Consider the following 21,473-nt stretch of genomic DNA (forward strand, 5'->3'; position numbering starts at 1 on the left):
AGCTCCATTGGCAGTTGGGAGGATCTGGAAGACGCATTCCTCGATAACTTACAGGGCACTTACGTGCGACCACCGGATGCTGATGACTTAAGTCACATAAGCCAGCAGCCCGGAGAGTCAGCTAGGAAATTCTGGACTCGGTTCCTAACCAAAAAGATCCAAATTGTCGATTGTCCGGATGCCGAAGCCTTAGCGGCCTTCAAGCATAACATCCGAGACGAATGGCTCGCCCGACATCTCGGCCAAGAGAAGCCAAAGTCCATGGCAGCCCTCACGACACTCATGACCCGCTTCTGCGTAGGCGAGGACAGCTGGCTAACTCGCAGCAACGTCACACCCAAAAACTCAGGCGATTCAGACATCAGGGATAGTAACGGCAAGCCGCGACGGAATAGACATAAACGTTGCAATAATGGCGACAACGTCGAAGACACGACAATCAATGCCGGATTCAGAGTTTTTAAATCCGGACAGCGGAAAAAGGCATTCAAGAGAAACGGTCCGGGCTCGACCAGTTTGGACCGCATACTCGATCGCTCATGTCAAATTTATGGCACCCCGGATAAACCATCCAACTACACTAACAGGGAATGCTTGGGTTTTTAAACAGGCCGGCAAGTTGAATGCCGAAAACAAGGAAAAGGGGCTGCATAGCCACGACGACGAAGAGCCCCGATCGCCAAACATGGGAGGACAGAAGAAATTCCCTCCCCATGTGAAAAAAGTGAATATGATATACGCAACCCATATACCCAAGCGGGAACGGAAGCGTGCACTAAGGGATGTCTACGCGATGGAGCCAGTCGCCCCAAAATTTAACCCATGGTCCTCTTGTCCGATCACTTTCGATTGCAGGGACCATCCTACCAGTATCCATCATGGCGGTTCGGCCCCATTGGTCCTTGACCCCATCATTGACGGATTCCATCTCACACGAGTCCTCATGGACGGCGGCAGCAGCCTGAATCTTTTCTATCAGGACACAGTATGCAAAATGGGCATTGACCCCTCAAGGATCAAGCCCACAAAAACCACCTTCAAGGGTGTCATACCCAGTGTAGAGGCCTGTTGCACGGGCTCAATCACACTAGAAGTGGTCTTCGGATCTCCGGACAATTACCGGAGCGAGGAGCTAATCTTCGACATTGTCCCCTTCCGCAGCGGCTATCATGCACTGCTCGGACGAACCGCATTTGCCAAATTCAATGCGGTACCGCATTATACATATCTCAAGCTCAAAATGCCGGGACCTTGGGGGTTATTATAGTTAATGGAAACACAAAGCGCTCGCTTCATACGGAGGAGCACACTACGGCCCTCGCGGCGGAAGTACAAAACAGCCTTCTTAGGCAAACAGCCAACTCAGCAATAAAGAACGCGGATACCGCCAAGCAAGTCCGGAGTACTCCGCTACAGGATCATCTGGCACGACCAGAGCTCGACTAGCAATTCGGCCTCCGCCCTAGTCCCAGCCAAGCGGCGACATTCGTGCCACGCGTACATAACTACACACTTAAAATACCATGGGCATAGGCAGAGGCACGACCATGACACGGTCCATAATGCAGTTCGACCGCCCTAGGACACGCACATTTTTGCACCCCTTTCTTCTTTCAGGTCCCTACCTTCAGGAGGCTCTTCCAAAAGACCGTCCATCGGACACATAGCGGGACGGACACACCATGAGGATAAGAAGCTTTGGCATGCGACGGAATCCTCAAGTGGTCTCTGATAACAATCGTTATATACCTATTTTACATAACCGCATACCGCCTGCTCCTAGTTAGGATGTGTCAAACAGCCCTATTCTACTTATCGCACTACTTGTATAGGTACACTTTGACGTATCATTTTAAAGGGAAAATAGTATACAGCGTAAGCTTGCTATTAAGTTTATTTGCCCCGTTTTCTTTACTGCTTATTTATTTTACCCGTGCATTTTGGCACAACCAGTCTGCCAGGGGCTTCGGTACCCCATAACCTGGCAAGACAAGTCTGAACACTTTCGACAGTGCGGCACCCCGAACTTATAGCACTATATGCATCAGCTCCGAATCATGTCTTTGGTCAATAGTTGGGTTTGCCCGGCTCCTACGTTTTGGTACCTCACGTTCCGCTATATCAAGGTAGCACAAGGAGAACTACTGCGATTGTGTCCCGGTTCTTTCGGACGAGCACCTCAGTAGAGAAAGCGAAAAACTGATTGTCATGATAAGGCGAGAGCTGGTCGCTGTTCGAGAGGTCTAAAATCCCTAAAGATTTTTTCCGCATCAGGTGAGGAATCGGCCTCATCCGATTTAGGCGTTTATAGCGCCCCAAGTCTAGCCTTCTGGATACTAGGGGCTTCGTCAAAATTTAAAATTATAGACTTCTATGGCTAAGTGAGGAAAATAAAGCCGTATAGTCTGATTGCCTCGTTCGTGGTGCTAAACACCTCCTTAAAAGGACCAAAAACTTGGATAAAGAGTGTTTATACTTATCCCGAACACCCCAGTACTAGTTACACGGGGGCGGAAGCCGATGACTGGCCAACTCTCAAGAATTTTTACAACGGCCGCACAGAAGGTAATATTTTAAATTAACAAGCACTACATAGCGCACATGAACTAGTTTTCGTAATACAGGATGACATGATTACATTCATTCAAATATCACATCCTTCGTACATTCATCCGCCACAAGGCGGGCACCCTTAATGACATTGTCATAGTACTGTTCGGGGTGGCGATGTTCCTTGCCCTTCGGCGGCCCCTCCATCACCAGCTTCTCGGCGTCCATCTTCCCACAGTGCACCTTCGGACGGGCCAAAGCCCTGCGTGCACCCTCAATACAGCCGGACCGCTTGACGATTTCAAGCCGCGGACAGGCATTCACCATCCACTTGATAAAGCCGAAGTAAATGATGGGTAGGGGCTCGCCGGGCCACAGCCGGACTATGAAGTCCTTCATGGCCAGTTCGGCCGCCTTGTGGAGTTCGACCAATTGCTTTAGCTAGTCGCTCAAGGACATCGGGTGTTCGGCCCCAATATACTGGGACCAAAACAGCTTCTCTGTCGAGCTTCCCTCCTTGGCCCGGTAGAACTCTGCGGCATCAGAGTTGTTGCGCGGCAGATCTGCGAATGCTCCTGGAGAGCTCCGAATTCGGGTAAGTAAAAGGAAAGTCTCCTCCACATGCTTGCTTTGCATAATGAAAGCCTTACCCGCAGCTATCTTCTTGGCAGCCTCAATTTCCTGCAGGGCCTTCTGGGCTTCGGCCTTAGCATCTAGTGCGCTCTGACAGGCCTTCGCAATCTCCGACTCTTGCGTCTTGGAGTCACGCTCCAAGGACTCAAACTTTTTGATGAAGTCCTCAAGCTCTTGCTGGACCTCATCAACTCGCGCCGCTTGTTTTTCACGCTCGGTGCGATCCTTGGCCACTTTGCTTTCAGCCTCGGACAGTGTCTTCTTGAGGGATGCCACTTCGGTCGCGGCCCCTAGTAAAATCCATCGTGATTCTATTAGCATCAACGATGTTTTCCTTTGAATATAACGCTCAGATGGGGTATTACTTACCTTTGTTCTCCTCGAGCCGCCTCCTCACTAAGTCGAGCTCTTCTTCGGCCTGCCCAAGGCTCTTCCTCAGTTCAGCAACCTCCGCAGTGGCAGCGGCGGCGGCCAGCAGCGACGCCTGCTTATTCACAAAGACATAATATGATTAGACTCCTGGAAAAACATATTTGATCCTCTGTTTGGTTTTTCTTCCCGAACACCAAACAGAGCATCAGGGGCTACTGTCTGTACTGTGATACTTTCTTATAACTTAAAATACTTACCTCAAAGCCTGTCAGGAGGCTGGCGCAGGCTTCGGTTAATCCACTTTTCGCGGATTGGACCTTCGCAATCACCGTACTCATAAGAGTACAGTGTCCTTCATTAAGGGAAGCGCTCTGAAGCGCTTCCACCAAGTTATCCGACGCCTCTGGATGAGCAGAGGTCATCGGCACAGACGGCTCGCCCCCTTGACGGGCGACTACCTGCATGAATCCGGAACCACTGGAAGTTCCGGTGCAGTATCCGGCTGGGGGCCAAGCCTACTGCGGCCCCCTTCGTCTGAATCCATGGGGATCTTCCCCATGAGCCCAGCATCAGGAGTCTCGCCTTGAGGCATCTCCAGGACTACCTCCTCCTGGCCAGGCATCCTTTGAGATAACACCTCGGTGTCATCCGCGGGCCGGGGGGTAGAAGTCGTCGGGAGCGAATAGCTATTCATCTCCGACAAACTCAAGGACCCATCCGAGGAGGGCAAGTCGATGTGGGCTTTGGGCGGACTGCACAAACGAGTCTAGACATAGTGAGTAAAGATAAAAACATGCAAAGGGTGTTATGGCATCCGGATACTTACGACTTCTCCAGGGGCTTGGCCCTAGGTAGCCACTCCTCCTCGCTGTAGGCGGCGGTTGTAGAGTGGTCCAGAGGGAGAGTCCTTCCGCTCTTGGACCCTTCGGCCTCCCCGGAAGGGGCGGCCTTCCTTTTCTTCTCCCCCTCATTTTGGGGGAGAGGGTTTTCTTCTTCCTCCTCCTCGTTGTCGTTGGAGGAGTGTGCCTCGGTATCTTCGGACGACGAGTCCGGCACCACATTGCACCGGAGACTTTTTCTGGTCCCCACGGCCTTCTTCTTGGCCTTCTTCTCCGGCACCTCATAAGGTGCCGGAACCAGCATCTCCGTCAGGAGAGCGGTTGCTGGATCTTTGGGCAGCGGAGCCAGACAGTCGATCCACTCCGTCGTCTCCACGTATTCCTGTTAGATCGGTGTGATGGCTTAAGTTCCTCCCACGAATATGTTGAGGAAAGGCACATCTTGCAAAATGTAGAATGCTTACCGCATTGGCGTGGCACTTGGTGCTGAGTCCGGTCCTCAGAAGTGGGAGGAGGGACTTCGCCGGACTTGAACAACACCTTCCAGACGTCTTTGTGCATCGTGTCAAAGAGCTCTTGCAGTGTGTGGTGTTGGGCCACGTCGAACTCCCACAAATTGAATGCCCGTCTTTGACGCAGGAGAATCCGGTGAAATAGCATGAACTGGACCACGTTGATAAGCTTGATATTCTTGGTTATCATATTCTTGACGCAGTTCTGGAGTCCGGTCAGCTCCGCGGATGCGCCCCAGGCTAGGCCTTTCCTCTTCCAGGAAGTAAGCCGCACAGGGATGCCCGATCGGAATTCGGGGGCCGCCACCCAGTTGGCGTCCCGCAGCTCAGTGATGTAGAACCACCCTGATTGCCACCCCTTCACGGTCTCCGCAAAGGAGCCCTCAAGCCAGGTGACGTTGGGCATCTTGCCCACCATGGCGCCACCACACTCCGCCTGATGGCCGACCACTATCTTCGGCTTCATGTTGAAGATCTTTAGCCACAGGCCGAAGTGGGGCCTGATGCGAAGAAAAGCCTCGCACACGACGATGAACGCCGAGATGTTGAGGATGAAGTTAGGGGCCAGATCATGAAAATCCAGCCCGTAATAGAACAAGAGCCTGCGGACAAACGGGTGGAGGGGGAATCCCAGTCCGCGAACAAAGTGGGTGAGGAACAAAACCCTCTCATGGGGTCCTGGAGCCGGAACGATCTGCCCTGCGTCCGGGAGCTGGTGCACAATATTTGCGGCCAAATATCCGGCCGCCCGGAGCTTCATTATGTCCTCCTCCTTGACGGAGGAGGCCACCCACTTGCCTCCCGCTCCGGACATGTTTGGCTGTGCGGAGAAGGTGAGATCTGGGGCGCTGGAGCTCGAGTGTGCGAGAAAGGATGAGCGAAGAAGGAACAGGGCATGGGTGAAAGATGAGAATTCTTATCTCATTATAAAGGCGGTAGAAACTGTGTGCCTCCCCACTTGCCCATTAAGATCGCTTATTTTCCAAGCGCCACGATTGATGGCGTGGTTGGGTTACCCATACCCATATTGATGAGAATCCCATGATAAAGGGACACGATCTCTGCTTCGACAAGACGTGTCAAGGAAACCGCCTCGCATTACGTGCAATGGCTGGTTTTGAAGAACGGTTTGGATAATGACCGGACTGTGGCGTGATGTCATGCTATAAAAAGCTGTCAGTAGATTGGATTTGTGGAATATTATACTCTCTAAGGTGGAATGTGGAATTTGTTTTGCAGAGCCGGACACGATCCTTGTGTTCTAAATCTTCTATCAAGTATTTGCAGAAGGAACCCGCCTTGCAATGCAGAAGACAATATGCGCGCCGGACTCATCGTCATTGAAGCCTGGTTCAGGGGCTACTAAGGGAGTCCTGGATTAAGGGGTCCTCGGACAGCCGGACTATATACTTTGGCTGGACTATTGGACTATGAAGATACAAGATTGAAGACTTCGTCTCGTGTCCGGATGGGACTCTCCTTTGCATGGAAGGCAAGCTTGGATATTCGGATATGTAGATTTCCTTCTCTGTAACCGACTCTGTGTAACCCTAGCCCCCTCCGGTGTCTATATAAACCGGAGGGTTTAGTCCGTAGGAGGAGAACAACCATAATCATAGGCTAGATTCTAGGGTTTAGCCTCTACAATCTCGTGGTAGATCAACTCTTTTAATACTCATATTATCAAGATCAATCAAGCGGGAAGTAGGGTATTACCTCCATCGAGAGGGCTCGAACCTAGGTAAAAGTGTCCCCTGCTTCCTGTTACCATTAGCCTTAGATGCACAGTTCGGGACCCCCTACCCGAGATCCGCCGGTTTTGACACCGACACCCGTCTGAATGTTATATATAAAGGGAAACATCGTTGATGCTGATAGGAGCACGATGAAATTTACTAGGGGCCACGACCGAAGTGGCGGCCATGAAGAAGGCATTGTCCGAGGCCAAAAACAAAGCGGCCAAGGAGCGCACCGAGCGCGAAAAACAAGAGTCGCGAGTTGATGAGGTCCACCAAGAGCTTCAGGACTTCGTCAAATAATTCGAGTCCTTGGAGCGTGACTCCAAGATGCAAGAGTTAGAGCTTGCAAAGGCCCATCAGAGTGCACTAGACGCCAAGGTCGAAGCCCAGAAGGCCCTCCAGGAAATTGAGGCGGCCAAGAAGATAGCTGAGGGTAAGGCTTCCATTATGCAAAGCAAGCATGTGAAGGAGACTTTCCTTTTACTTACCCAAATTCGGAGCTCTCCAGGAGCATTCGCAGATCTGTCGCGCAGCATCTCTGATGCCACAGAGTTCTACCGGGCTTAGGAGGGGAGCTCGACGGAAAAGCTGTTTTGGTCCCAATAGATTAGGGCCGAACATCCAATGCCCTTGAGCCACCTGCAAAAGCAACTGGTCGAACTTCATAAGGTGGCTGAACTGGCCATGAAGGACTTCATAGTCCGGTTGTGGCCTGGCAAGCCCCTGCCCAGCAGCTACTTCAGCTTTGTCAAGCGGATGGTGAATGTCTGTCCGCGACTTGAAATCGTCAAGCGGTCCATCTGCATTGAGGGTGCGTGCAGGGCCTTGGCCCGTGCGAAGGTGCACTGGGGAAGATGGACACCGAGAAGCTGGTGACAGAGGGGCCGCCGAAGGGCAAGGAGCATCGCCACCCCAAACAGTATTATGAAAATGTCATTAAGGGTGCCCGCCTTGTGGCGGATGAATGTACGAAGGATGTGATATTTGAATGAATGTACTCATGTCATCCTGTATTATGAAAACCAGCTCATGTGCGCTATGTAGCGCTTGTTAATTTAAAATATTACCTTCTGTGCGGCCATTTAAAAAATCTTGAGAGTTGGCCAGTCGTCGGCTTCCGCCCCCATGTAACTAGTACTGGGGTGTTCGGGATAAATATAAACACTCTTTATCCAAGTTTTTGGTCCTTTTAAGGAGGTGTTTAGCGCCACGAACGAGGCAATCAAACTATACGGCTTTATAGCCCTCACTTAGCCATAGAAGTCTACAATTTTAAATTTTGGCAAAGCCCCTAGTATTCGGAAAGCCGGATTCGGGGCGCTATACATGCCTAAATCGGACGAGGTCGATTCCTCGCCTGAAACGGAAAAATCTTTCAGGATTTGAGACATCTCGAACAGCGACCAGCTCTCGCCTTATCATGACAGTCAGTTTTCGGCTTTCTCTACTGAGGTGCTCGTCTGGAAGAACCGGGACACAATCGCAGTAGTTCTCCCTGTGCTACCTTAGCCGATATAGCGGAACGTAAGGTACCAAACATAGGAGCCGGGCAAACCCAACTATTGACCCAAGACATGATTCGGAGCTGATGCATATAGTGCTATAAATTCGGGGTGCCGCACTGTCGAAAGTGTTCGGACTTGTCTTTCCAGGTTATGGGGTACTGAAGCCCCTGGCAAACTGGTCGTGCCAAAATGCACGGGTATAAAAAATAAGCAGTAAAGAAAAAGGGGTAAATAAACGTAATAGTAAGCTGACGATGTATACTATTTTCCCTTGTTATTCAAACGAGACAACAAAGCGTACATATACAAGTAGTGCGATAAGCAGAATAGGACTGTTTGACACATCCTGACCAGGAGCGGGCGGTATGCAGGTATGTAAAATAGGTAGAACGATCATTATCAGAGACCACCTGGGGATTCCCTCGTACGCCAAAACTTCTTGTCCTCCTGGTGTGTCCGTCCCGCTATGTGTCCGATAGCCGGTCTCTTCGAAGAGCCTCCTGAAGATAGGGACCTGGAAGAAAAAGGGGTGCAAAGATGCGTGGGTCTTGGGGTGGTCGAACCGCATTGTGGACCGTGTCATGGCCGTGCCTCCGCCTGTGCCCAGGGTATTTTAAGTGCGTAGTTGTGTACGCGCGGCACAAATTTCACCGTTTGACTGGGACTAGGGCGGAGGCCGGATTGCTAGTCGAGCTCTAGACGTGCCGGACGATCCTGTTGTGGAGTACTCCGGACTCGCTTGAGAGTATCTGGGTTCTTTATCGCCAAATTGGCTATTTTCCTGAGAAGGTTGTTTTGTACTTCCTCCGCAAGGGTCGCAGTGTGCTCCTCCGTGCGAAGCGAGCGCTCTATGTTTCCATTAACTACAATAACCCTGCAAGGTCCCGGCGTTTTGAGCTTGAGGTATGCATAATGCGGTACCGCATTGAATGTGGCGAATGCGGTTCGTCCGAGCAGTGCATGATAGCCACTGCGGAAGGGGACAATGGCAAAGATTAACTCCTCGCTTCAGAAATTTTCCGGAGATCCGAAGACCACTTCCAGTGTGATTGAGCCCGTATAACAGGCCTCCACACCGGGTATGACACCTTTGAAGGTGGTTTTTGTGGGCTTGATCCTTGAGGGGTCGATGCCCATTTTGCACACTGTATCCTGATAGAGCAGGTTAAGGCTGCTACCACCGTCCATGAGGACTCGTGTGAGATGGAATCCGTCCATGATGGGATCAAGGACCAATGCGGCCGAACCGCCATGACAGATACTGGTAGGATGATCCCTGCGATCGAAAGTGATCGGACAAGAGGACCATGGGTTGAATTTTGGGGCGACTGGCTCCATCGCATAGACGTCCCTTAGTACACGCTTCCGTTCCCGCTTGGGGATATAGGTTGCGTATATCATATTCACTGTTTTCACCTGGGGAGGGAATTTCTTCTATCCTCCCATGTTCAGCAGTCGGGGCTCCTCGTCGTCGTTGCTATGCGGCCCCTTTTCCTTGTTTTCGGCATTCAAATTGCCGGCCTATTTAAACACCCAGCATTCCCTGTTGGTGTGGTTGGCTGGTTTATCGGGGGTGCCGTGAATTTGACATGAGCGATCGAGTATGCGGTCCAAACTGGACGAGCCCGGACTGTTTCTTTTGAATGGCTTTTTCCGCTATCCGGATTTAAAGCCTCTGAATTCGGCATTGAATGTCGTGTCTTCGGCGTTGTCGCCATTATTGCGATGCTTGTGTCTATTTTGTCGTGGCTTGCCGTTGCTATCCCTGACGTCTGAATCGCCCGAGTTTTTGGGTGTGATGTTGTTGCGAGCCAGCCAGCTGTCCTCGCCCGTGCAGAAACAGGTCATGAGTGTCGTGAGGGCTTCCATGGACTTTGGCTTCTCTTGGCCGAGATGTCGGGCGAGCCATTCATCGCGGATGTTGTGCTTGAAGGCCGCTAAGGCTTCGGCATCTGGACAGTCGACAATTTGGTTCTTTTTAGTTAGGAACCAAGTCCAGAATTTCCTGGCTGATTCTCTGGGCTGTTGGGTTATGTGACTTAAGTCATCAGCATCCGGTGGTCGCACGTAAGTGCCCTGGAAGTTATCGAGGAACGCGTCTTCCAGATCCTCCCAACTGTCGATGGAGGTTGCAGGCAGGCTATTCAGCCAATGTCGGGCCGGTCCTTTGAGCTTAAGTGGTAGGTACTTTATGGCATGTAAGTCATCGCCGCGAGCCATGTGAATGCGGAGAAGAAAATATTCGATCCATACCGCGGGGTCTGTTGTGCCATCATATGATTCAATGTTTACGGGTTTGAACCCTTCTGCGAATTCATGATCCATAACTTCATCAGTGAAGCATAAGGGGTGCGCGGCGCCTCTATGCCGGGCTACATCCCGACGTAGTTCAAATGAACCCGGTCTATTGTATTCGGCCCGACCGGACTTTGGTTTATTCTATCCGGCGTGATGGTCATCGTCACGTCTTGTGGCGCGCCCCTGTGATCCATAGATCGATCTTGACTGTCTTGCTTTGTTTTCCAATAAATCTCGCAGGTCCTTCATGTAGCCCCGTGCCTTAGTGTTATTGTTCGATTGGCCACGGGGTGCGGTCTAGACTTCGGCCTAGTACGCCGTTTTGTCGCGGCCACATGGTGGCCAGTCAACCGCATCATGCGCTGGTAGTGTGGGCTTTAAAGCCTCCTCCTCGAGTTGAGGTAGCAGCCTGCACTTTGGGTAGCTTTTGCTAGGGCGCTCGAGTCCGTATTCCTCGGCGGCCAATGTCGGTGTCAAAACCGGCAGATCTGGGATAGGGGGTCCCGGACTGTGCGTCTAAGGCTAATGGTAACAGGAGACTGGGGACACGATGTTTACCTAGGTTCGGGCCCTCTCGATGGAGGTAATACCCTACTTCCTGCTTGATTGATCTTGATGATATGAATATTACAAGAGTTGATCTACCACGAGATCAGAGAGGCTAAACCCTAGAAGTTAGCCTATGGTATGATTGTTGATGATAATGATGGTGATGAATCCTACGGACTAAACCCTCCGGTTTATATAGACACCGGAGGGGGCTAGGGTTACACAGAGTCGGTTTATGGAGAAGGAGATCTACATCCGAATCGCCAAGCTTGCCTTCCACGCCAAGGAGAGTCCCATCCGGACACGGGACGAAGTCTTCCATCTTGTATCTTCATAGTCCAACAGTCCGGCCAAAGTACATAGTCCGGCTGTCCGGATACCCCCTTATCCAGGACTCCCTCAGTAGCCCCTGAACCAGGCTTCAATGAAGATGAGTCCGGCGCGTAAACTGTCTTCGGCATTGCGAGGCGGGTTCCATCTCCGAATACTCCAAGATAAATTCCGAACACAAGGACCGTGTCCGGCTCTGCAAGATAATCATTCCATATACCACCATAGAGAGAATAACAATAATCCACGAATTCAATCTGCTGACAATTCTTCGAAACGTGACATCACGCCACGGTCCGATTTTTATTCGAACCGTTTTCTCAACCTGCTTCCGCACACATCGCGAGGTGGTTCCTTTGGCACGTCTTGTCAAAGCAGAGAACGTGTCCCCTTATCGCGGGATTCTCTTCAATACGGGCATGGGTAGACTAACCGTACCATTAATTACGGTAAGTGGGGAACGAGCAGGCTCCATTAGGCAACAGGGGAGGCGTAAAATTTTATCGCCTTTATAAAGGGGAAAAGCCTCCTCCTTTCTACCCACGCCTTCTTCTGCTTCTGCTCGCCCCTTTCCTTTCGTCTGAGCCCTAGCGCCCAAGCATTCATCCTCCCCACCAAAAAAGGTCCTCCGAAAATGTCTGGATCCAGAGCAGGAGGCAAGTGGATGGCCTCCTCCATCTAGGAGAAGGATATTAAAAAGCCGCGGGCGGCCGGATATCTGGCCAAGAAAATCGGCCACCATCTTCCAACGGCGGGACAGATTGTCCTGAAGGAAATATGCCCTAGAGGCAATAATAAAGTTATTATTTATTTCCTTATTTCATGATAAATGTTTATTATTCATGCTAGAATTGTATTAACCGGAAACATGATACATGTGTGAATACATAGACAAACATAGTGTCACTAGTATGCCTCTACTTGACTAGCTCATGAATCAAAGATGGTTAAGTTTCCTAACCATGGACAAAAGAGTTGTCATTTGATTAATGGGATCACATCATTAGGAGAATGATGTGATTGACTTGACCCATTCCGTTAGCTTAGCACTTGATCATTTAGTATGTTGCTATTGCTTTCTTCATGACTTATACAAAGTTCCTACAACTATGAGATTGTGCAACTCCCGTTTATCGGAGGAACACTTTGTGTGCTACCAAACGTCACAACGTAATTGGGTGATTATAAAGGTGCTCTACAGGTGTCTCCAAAGGTACATGTTGAGTTGGCATAATTCGAGATTAGGTTTTGTCACTCCGATTGTCGGAGAGGTATCTCTGGGCCCTCTCGGTAATACTCATCACCTAAGCCTTGCAAGCATTGTAACTAATGAGTTAGTTATGAGATGATGTATTACGGAACGAGTAAAGAGACTTGCCGGTAACGAGATTGAAGTAGGTATTGGATACCGACGATCGAATCTCGGGCAAGTAACATACCGATGACAAAGGGAACAACGTATGTTGTTATGCGGTTTGACCGATAAAGATCTTCGTAGAATATGTGGGAACCAATATGAACATCCAGGTTCCGCTATTGGTTATTGACCGAGAATAGTTCTAGGTCATGTCTACATAGTTCTCGAACCCGTAGGGTCCGCACGCTTAACGTTACGATGACAGTTTTATTATGAGTTTATAAGTTTTGATGTACCGAAGGTTGTTCGGAGTCCCGGATGTGATCACGGACATGACGAGGAGTCTCGAAATGGTCGAGACATAAAGATTGATATATTGGATGACTATATTCGGACACCGGAAGTGTTCCGGGTGTTTTCGGAGAAAAACCGGAGTACCGGAGGGTTACCGGAACCCCCCCCGGGAAGTAATGGGCCTTGATGGGCCCTAGTGGAGAGAGAGAGGGGCCGGCCAGGGCAAGAGGCGCGCCCCCTCCCCTTGAGTCCGAATAGGACAAGGAAGGGGGGGGCGGCGCCCCCCTTGCCTTCCCCCTCTCCCACTCCTTCCTTCCCCCTCCTTCTTGGAATAGGAAAGGGAGGGGGCAAACCTACTTGGAGTAGGTTTCCCCCTCCTAGGGCGCGCCTCCCCTTAGGCCGGCCCCCTCCTCCTCTCCCCCTTTATATACGGGGGAGGGGGCACCCCATAGACACAGAAGTTGATCTACGAATCGTTCCTTAGCCGTGTGTGGTGCCCCCCTCCACCATATTCCACCTCGGTCATATCATCGTGGAGTTTAGGCGAAGCCCTGCGCCGGTAGAACATCATCATCGTCACCACGCCGTCGTGCTGACGGAACTCATCCCCGACGCTTAGCTGGATTGGAGCCCGGGGAACGTCATCGAGCTGAACGTGTGCTGAACACGGAGGTGCCGTACGTTCGGTGCTTGGATCGGTCGATTCGTGAAGACGTACGACTACATCAACCGCGTTGTCATAACGCTTCCGCTTAACAGTCTACGAGGGTACGTAGACAACACTCTCCCCTCTCGTTGCTATGCCATCACCATGATCTTGCATGTGCGTAGGAAATTTTTGAAATTACTACGTTCCCCAACAGTGGCATCCGAGCCAAGGTTCATGCGTAGATGTCATATGCACGAGTAGAACACAAGTGAGTTGTGGGCAATACAAGTCATACTGCTTACCAGCATGTAATACTTTGGTTCGGCGGTATTGTGAGATGAAGCGGCCCAGACTGACATTACGCGTACGCTTACGCGAGACTGGTTTCACCTTACGAGCACTCGTGCTTAAAGGTGGCTGGCGGGTGTCTGTCTCTCTCACTTTAGCTGAATCGAGTGTGGCTACGCCCGTTCCTTGTGAAGGTTAAAACAGCACTAACTTGACGAACTACCGTTGTGGTTTTGATGCATAGGTAAGAACGGTTCTTGCTAAGCCCGTAGCAGCCACATAAAATTTGCAACAACAAAGTAGAGGACGTCTAACTTGTTTTTGCAGGGCATGTTGTGATGTGATATGGTCAAGACGTGATGCTATATTTTATTGTATGAGATGATCATGTCTTGTAACCGAAGTTATCGGCAACTGGCAGGAGCCATATGGTTGTCGCTTTATTGTATGAAATGCAAACGCCCTGTAATTGCTTTACTTTATCGCTAAGCGGTAGCGATAGTCGTAGAAGCAATAGATGGCGTAAACGACAACGATGCTACGATGGAGATCAAGGTGTCGCGCCGGTGACGATGGTGATCACGACGGTGCTTCGGAGATGGAGATCACAAGCACAAGATGATGATGGCCATATCATATCACTTATATTGATTGCATGTGATGTTTATCCTTTATGCATCTTATCTTGCTTTGATTGACGGTAGCATTTTAAGATGATCTCTCACTAAATTATCAAGAAGTGTTCTCCCTGAGTATGCACCGTTGCCAAAGTTCGTCGTGCCCAGACACCACGTGATGATCGGGTGTGATAAGCTCTACGTCCATCTACAACGGGTGCAAGCCAGTTTTGCACACGCAGAATACTCAGGTTAAACTTGACGAGCCTAGCATATGCAGATATGGCCTCGGAACACGGAGACCGAAAGGTCGAGCGTGAATCATATAGTAGATATGATCAACATAGTGATGTTCACCATTGAAAACTACTCCATCTCACGTGATGATCGGTTATGGTTTAGTTGATTTGGATCACGTGATCACTTAGAGGATTAGAGGGATGTCTTTCTAAGTGGGAGTTCTTAAGTAATATGATTAATTGAACTTAAATTTATCATGAACTTAGTCCTGGTAGTATTTTGCAAATTATGTTGTAGATCAATAGCTCGCGTTGTTGCTTTCATATGTTTATTTTGATATGTTCCTAGAGAAAATTGTGTTGAAAGATGTTAGTAGCAATGATGCGGATTGGATCCGTGATCTGAGGTTTATCCTCATTGCTGCACAGAAGAATTATGTCCTTGATGCACCGCTAGGTGACAGACCTATTGCAGGAGCAGATGCAGACGTTATGAACGTTTGGCTAGCTCAATATGATGACTACTTGATAGTTTAGTGCACCATGCTTAACGGCTTAGAATCGGGACTTCAAAGACGTTTTGAACGTCATGGACCATATGAGATGTTCCAGGAGTTGAAGTTAATATTTCAAGCAAATACCCGAGTTGAGAGATATGAAGTCTTCAACAAGTTCTGTAGCTAAAATATGGAGGAGAATCGCTCAACTAGTGAGCATGTGCTCAGATTGTCTGGGTACTACAATCGCTTGAATCAAGTGGGAGTTAATCTTCTAGATAAGATAGTGATTGACAGAATTCTCTAGTCACCATCACTAAGTTACTAGAACTTCGTGATGAACTATAGTATGCAAGGGATGACGAAAACAATTCCCAAGCTCTTCGCGATGCAAAAATTGGCGAAGGTAGAAATCAAAGAAAAACATCAAAAGTGTTGATGGTGGACAAGACCACTAGTTTCAAGAAAAAGGGCAAAGGGAAGAAGGGGAACTTCAAGAAGAACAGCAAGCAAGTAGCTGCTCAAGTGAAGAAGCCCAAGTCTGGACCTAAGCCTAAGACTAAGTGATTCTACTGCAAAGGGACTGGTCACTGGAAGTGGAACTACCCCAAGTATTTGGCAGATAAGAAGCATGGCAAAAGTGAACAAAGGTATATTGGATATACATGTTATTGATGTGTACTTTACTAGTGTTTATTGCAACCCCTCGGCATTTTGATACTGGTTCAGTTGCTAAGAGTAGTAACTCGAAACGGGAGTTGCAGAATAAACAGAAAATAGTAAAAAGGCGAGGTGACGATGTGTGTTGGAAGTAGTTCCAAGATTGATATGATCATCATCGCACACTCCCTATACTTTCGGGATTAGTGTTGAAACTAAATAAGTGTTATTTGGTGTTTGCGTTGAGCATGAATATGATTTGATCATGTTTATTGCAATACGGTTATTCATTTAAGTAAGAGAATAAATTGTTGTTCTGTTTACATGAATAAAACCTTATATGGTTACACACCCAATGAAAATGGTTCGTTGGATCTCGATCGTAGTGATACACATATTCATAATATTGAAACCAAAAGATGCAAAGTTAATAATGATAGTGCAACTTATTTGTGGCACTGCCAGTTTAGGTCATATTGGTGTAAAGCGCATGAAGAAACTCCATGAAGATGGATTTTCGGAATCACTTGGTTATGAATCATTTGATGCTTGCGAACCGTGCCTTTTGGGCAAGATGACTAAAACTCCGTTCTCCGGAACAATGGAACAAGCTACTGACTTATTGGAAATAATACATACCGATGTATGCGATCCAATGAGTGTTGATGCTCGTGGCAAGTATCGTTATTTTCTGACCTTCACAAGATGATTTGAGCAGATATGGGTATATCTACTTGATGAAACATAAGTCTGAAATAGTTGAAAGGTTCAAAGAATTTCAGAGTGAAGTGGAAAAATCATCGTAACAAGAAAATAAAGTTTCTGCGATCTGATCGCGGAGACAAATATTTGAGTTACGAGTTTGGTCTTCAATTAAAACAATGTGGAATAGTTTCACAGCTCACGCCACCTGGAACACCACAACGTTTTGGTGTGTCCGAACGTCGTAACCGCACTTTATTGGATATGGTGCGATCTATGATGTCTCTTAACGATTTACCACTATCGTTTTGGGGTTATGCATTAGAGACAGCTGCATTCACTTTAAATTGGGCACCATCAAAATCCGTTGAGACGACGCCTTATGAACTGTGGTTTGGCAAGAAACCAAAGTTGTCGTTTCTTAAAGTTTGGAGTTGTGATGCTTATATGAAAAGTTTCAACCTGATAAGCTCGAACCCAAATCGGAGAAGTGCGTCTTCATAGAATACCCAAAGGAAACTGTTGGGTACTCCTTCTATCACAAATCCAAAGGCAAAACATTTGTTGCTTAGAATGGATCCTTTCTAGAGAAGGAGTTTCTCTCGAAAAAACTGAGTGGGAGGAAAGTAGAACTTGATGAGGTAACTGTACCTACTCCCTTATTTGAAAGCAGTTCATCACAGAAATCTGTTCCTATGACTACTACACCAATTAGTGAGGAAGTTAATGATGATGATCATGAAACTTTAGATTAAGTTACTACAGAACCTCGTAGGTCTTCCAGAGTAAGATCCACACCAGAGTGGTACGGTAATCCTGTTCTGGAAGTCATGTTACTAGACCATGATGAACCTACGAACTATGAGGAAGCGATGATGAGCCCAGATTCCACGAAATGGCTTGAGGCCATAAAATCTGAGATATGATCCATGTATGAGAACAAAGTATGGACTTTGATTGACTTGCTCGATGATCAGCAAGCCATGTTAAATAAATGGATCTTCAAGAGGAAGACGGACACTGATAGTAGTGTTGCTATCTACTAAGCTCGACATGTTGCGAAAGGTTTTCGACAAGTTCAAGGTGTTGAATACGATGAGATTTTCTCACTCGTATCGAAGCTTAAGTCTGTCTGAATCATGTTAGCAATTGCCACATTTTATGAAATCTGGCAAATGGATGTCAAAATTGCATTCCTTAATGGATTTATTAAAGAAGAGTTGTATATGATACAACCAGAAAGTTTTTGTCAATCCTAAAGATGCTAACAAAGTGTGCAAGCTCTAGCGATCCATCTATGGACTGGTGCAAGCATCTCGGAGTTGGAATATATGCTTTGATGAGTTGATCAAAGCATATGGTTTTATACAGACTTTTGAAGAAGCCTGTATTTACAAGAAAGTGAGTGGGAGCACTACAACATTTCTGATAAGTATATGTGAATGACATATTGTTGATCAGAAACAATGTAGAATTTTTCTGGAAAGCATAAAGGAGTGTTTGAAAGGAGTTTTTCAAAGAAAGACCTTGGTGAAGCTGCTTACACATTGAGCATCAAGATCTATAGAGATAGATCAAGACGCTTGATAAGTTTTTTCAATGAGTACATACCTTGACAAGATTTTGAGGTAGTTCAAAATGGAACAGTCAAAGAAAGAGTTCTTGCCTGTGTTGCAAGGTGTGAAGTTGAGTAAGACTCAAAACTCGACCATGGCAGAAAATAGAAAAGAATGAATAGTCATTCCCTATGCCTCAGTCATAGGTTCTATAAAGTATGCTATGCTGTGTACTAGACCTATTGTATACCTTGCTCTGAGTTTGGCAAAGGAATACAATTTTGATCTAAAAGTAGATCACTAGAACAGCGGTCAAGAATATCCTTAGTGAGGACTAAGGAAATGTTTCTCGATTATGGAGGTGATAAAAGAGCCAGTCGTAAAAAGTTACAACGATGCAAGCTTTTACACCAATCCAGATGACTCTAAGTCTCAATCTGGATACATATTGAAAGTGGGAGCAATTAGCTAGAGTAGCTCCAGTGCAGAGCATTGTGGACATAGAATATTTGCAAAATACATACGGCTCTGAATGTGACAGACCCGTTGACTAAACTTCTCTCATGAGCAAAACATGATCATACCTTAGTACTCTTTGGGTGTTAATCACATAGCCATGTCAACTAGATTATTGAATCTAGTAAACCCTTTTGGCGTTGATCACATGACGATGTGAACTATGGGTATTAATCACATACAGATGTGAATATTGGTGTTAAATCACATGGTGATGTGAACTAGATTATTGACTCTAGTGCAAGTGGGAGACTGAAGGAAATATGCCCTAGAGGCAATAATAAAGTTATTATTTATTTCCTTATTGCATGATAAATGTTTATTATTCATGCTAGAATTGTATTAACCGGAAACATGATACATGTGTGAATACATAGACAAACATAGTGTCACTAGTATGCCTCTACTTGACTAGCTCGTGAATCAAAGATGGTTAAGTTTCCTAACCATGGACAAAAGAGTTGTCATTTGATTAACGGGATCACATCGAGAATGATGTGATTGACTTGACCCATTCCGTTAGCTTAGCACTTGATCGTTTAGTATGTTGCTATTGCTTTCTTCATGACTTATACAAAGTTCCTGCAACTATGAGATTGTGCAACTCCCGTTTACCGAAGGAACACTTTGTGTGCTACTAAACGTCACAACGTAATTGGGTGATTATAAAGGTGCTCTACAGGTGTCTCCAAAGGTACATGTTGAGTTGGCATAATTCGAGATTAGGTTTTGTCACTTCGATTGTCGGAGAGGTATCTCTGGGCCCTCTCGGTAATACTCATCACCTAAGCCTTGCAAGCATTGTAACTAATGAGTTAGTTATGAGATGATGTATTACGGAACGAGTAAAGAGACTTGCCGGTAACGAGATTGAACTAGGTATTGGATACCGACGATCGAATCTCGGGCAAGTAACATACCGATGACAAAGGGAACAACGTATGTTGTTATGCGGTTTGACCGATAAAGATCTTCGTAGAATATGTGGGAACCAATATGAACATCCAGGTTCCGCTATTGGTTATTGACCGAGAATAGTTCTAGGTCATGTCTACATAGTTCTCGAACCCGTAGGGTCCGCACGCTTAACGTTACGATGACAGTTTTATTATGAGTTTATAAGTTTTGATGTACCGAAGGTTGTTCGGAGTCCCGGATGTGATCACGGACATGACGAGGAGTCTCGAAATGGTCGAGACATAAAGATTGATATATTGGATGACTATATTCGGACACCGGAAGTGTTCCGGGTGTTTTCGGAGAAAAACCGGAGTACCGGAGGGTTACCGGAACCCCCCCCCGGGAAGTAATGGGCCTTGATGGGCCCTAGTGGAGAGAGAGAGGGGCCGGCCAGGGCAAGAGGCGCGCCCCCTCCCCTTGAGTCCGAATAGGACAAGGAAGGGGGGGGCGGCGCCCCCCTTGCCTTCCCCCTCTCCCACTCCTTCCTTCCCCCTCCTTCTTGGAATAGGAAAGGGAGGGGGCAAACCTACTTGGAGTAGGTTTCCCCCTCCTAGGGCGCGCCTCCCCTTAGGCCGGCCCCCTCCTCCTCTCCCCCTTTATATACGGGGGAGGGGGGCACCCCATAGACACACAAGTTGATCTACGGATCGTTCCTTAGCCGTGTGCGGTGCCCCCCTCCACCATATTCCACCTCGGTCATATCGTCGCGGAGTTTAGGTGAAGCCCTGCGCCGGTAGAACATCATCATCGTCACCACGCCGTCGTGCTGACGGAACTCATCCCCGACACTTCGCTGGATTGGAGCCCGGGGGACGTCATTGAGCTGGACGTGTGTTGAACACGGAGGTGCCGTACGTTCGGTGCTTGGATCGGTCGATTCGTGAAGACGTACGACTACATCAACCGCGTTGTCATAACGCTTCCGCTTAAGGGTCTACGAGGGTACGTAGACAACACTCTCCCCTCTCGTTGCTATGCCATCACCATGCTCTTGCGTGTGCATAGGAAATTTTTGAAATTACTACGTTCCCCAACAGTGGCATCCGAGCCAGGTTACATGCGTAGATGTCATATGCACGAGTAGAACACAAGTGAGTTGTGGGCGATACAAGTCATACTGCTTACCAGCATGTCATACTTTGGTTCGGCGGTATTGTGAGATGAAGCGGCCCGGACCGACATTACGCGTACGCTTACACGAGACTGGTTTCACCGTTACGAGCACTCGTGCTTAAAGGTGGTTGGCGGGTGTCTGTCTCTCTCACTTTAGCTGAATCGAGTGTGGCTACGCCCGGTCCTTGTGAAGGTTAAAACAACACTAACTTGACGAACTATCGTTGTGGTTTTGATGCGTAGGTAAGAACGGTTCTTGCTAAGCCCATAGCAGCCACATAAAATTTGCAACAACAAAGTAGAGGACGTCTAACTTGTTTTTGCAGGGCATGTTGTGATGTGATATGGTCAAGACGTGATGCTATATTTTATTGTATGAGATGATCATGTTTTGTAACCGAAGTTATCGGCAACTGCCAGGACCATATGGTTGTCGCTTTATTGTATGAAATGCAAACGCCCTGTAATAGCTTTACTTTATCACTAAGCGGTAGCGATAGTCGTAGATTCGCCTAAGAGGGGAAGAACATCCGTCCCTGAGACGTCCACGACGGCTACTGACAGCAGCCCGGAGTGGGATCCCAGGGCCCAGCCCCTGGTAAAATCATAAGTGCACGAAATCCAGACACATCCATGCGTCCAGAATTTACTAGAATGCAGTATTCTGATTCGCACCGTACTTTTTACAGTCCGGCGAG

The sequence above is a fragment of the Triticum aestivum genome, chromosome 7B (genome assembly GCF_018294505.1).
Source record: "Triticum aestivum cultivar Chinese Spring chromosome 7B, IWGSC CS RefSeq v2.1, whole genome shotgun sequence".
In the NCBI taxonomy this organism is placed as follows: Eukaryota; Viridiplantae; Streptophyta; class Magnoliopsida; order Poales; family Poaceae; genus Triticum; species Triticum aestivum.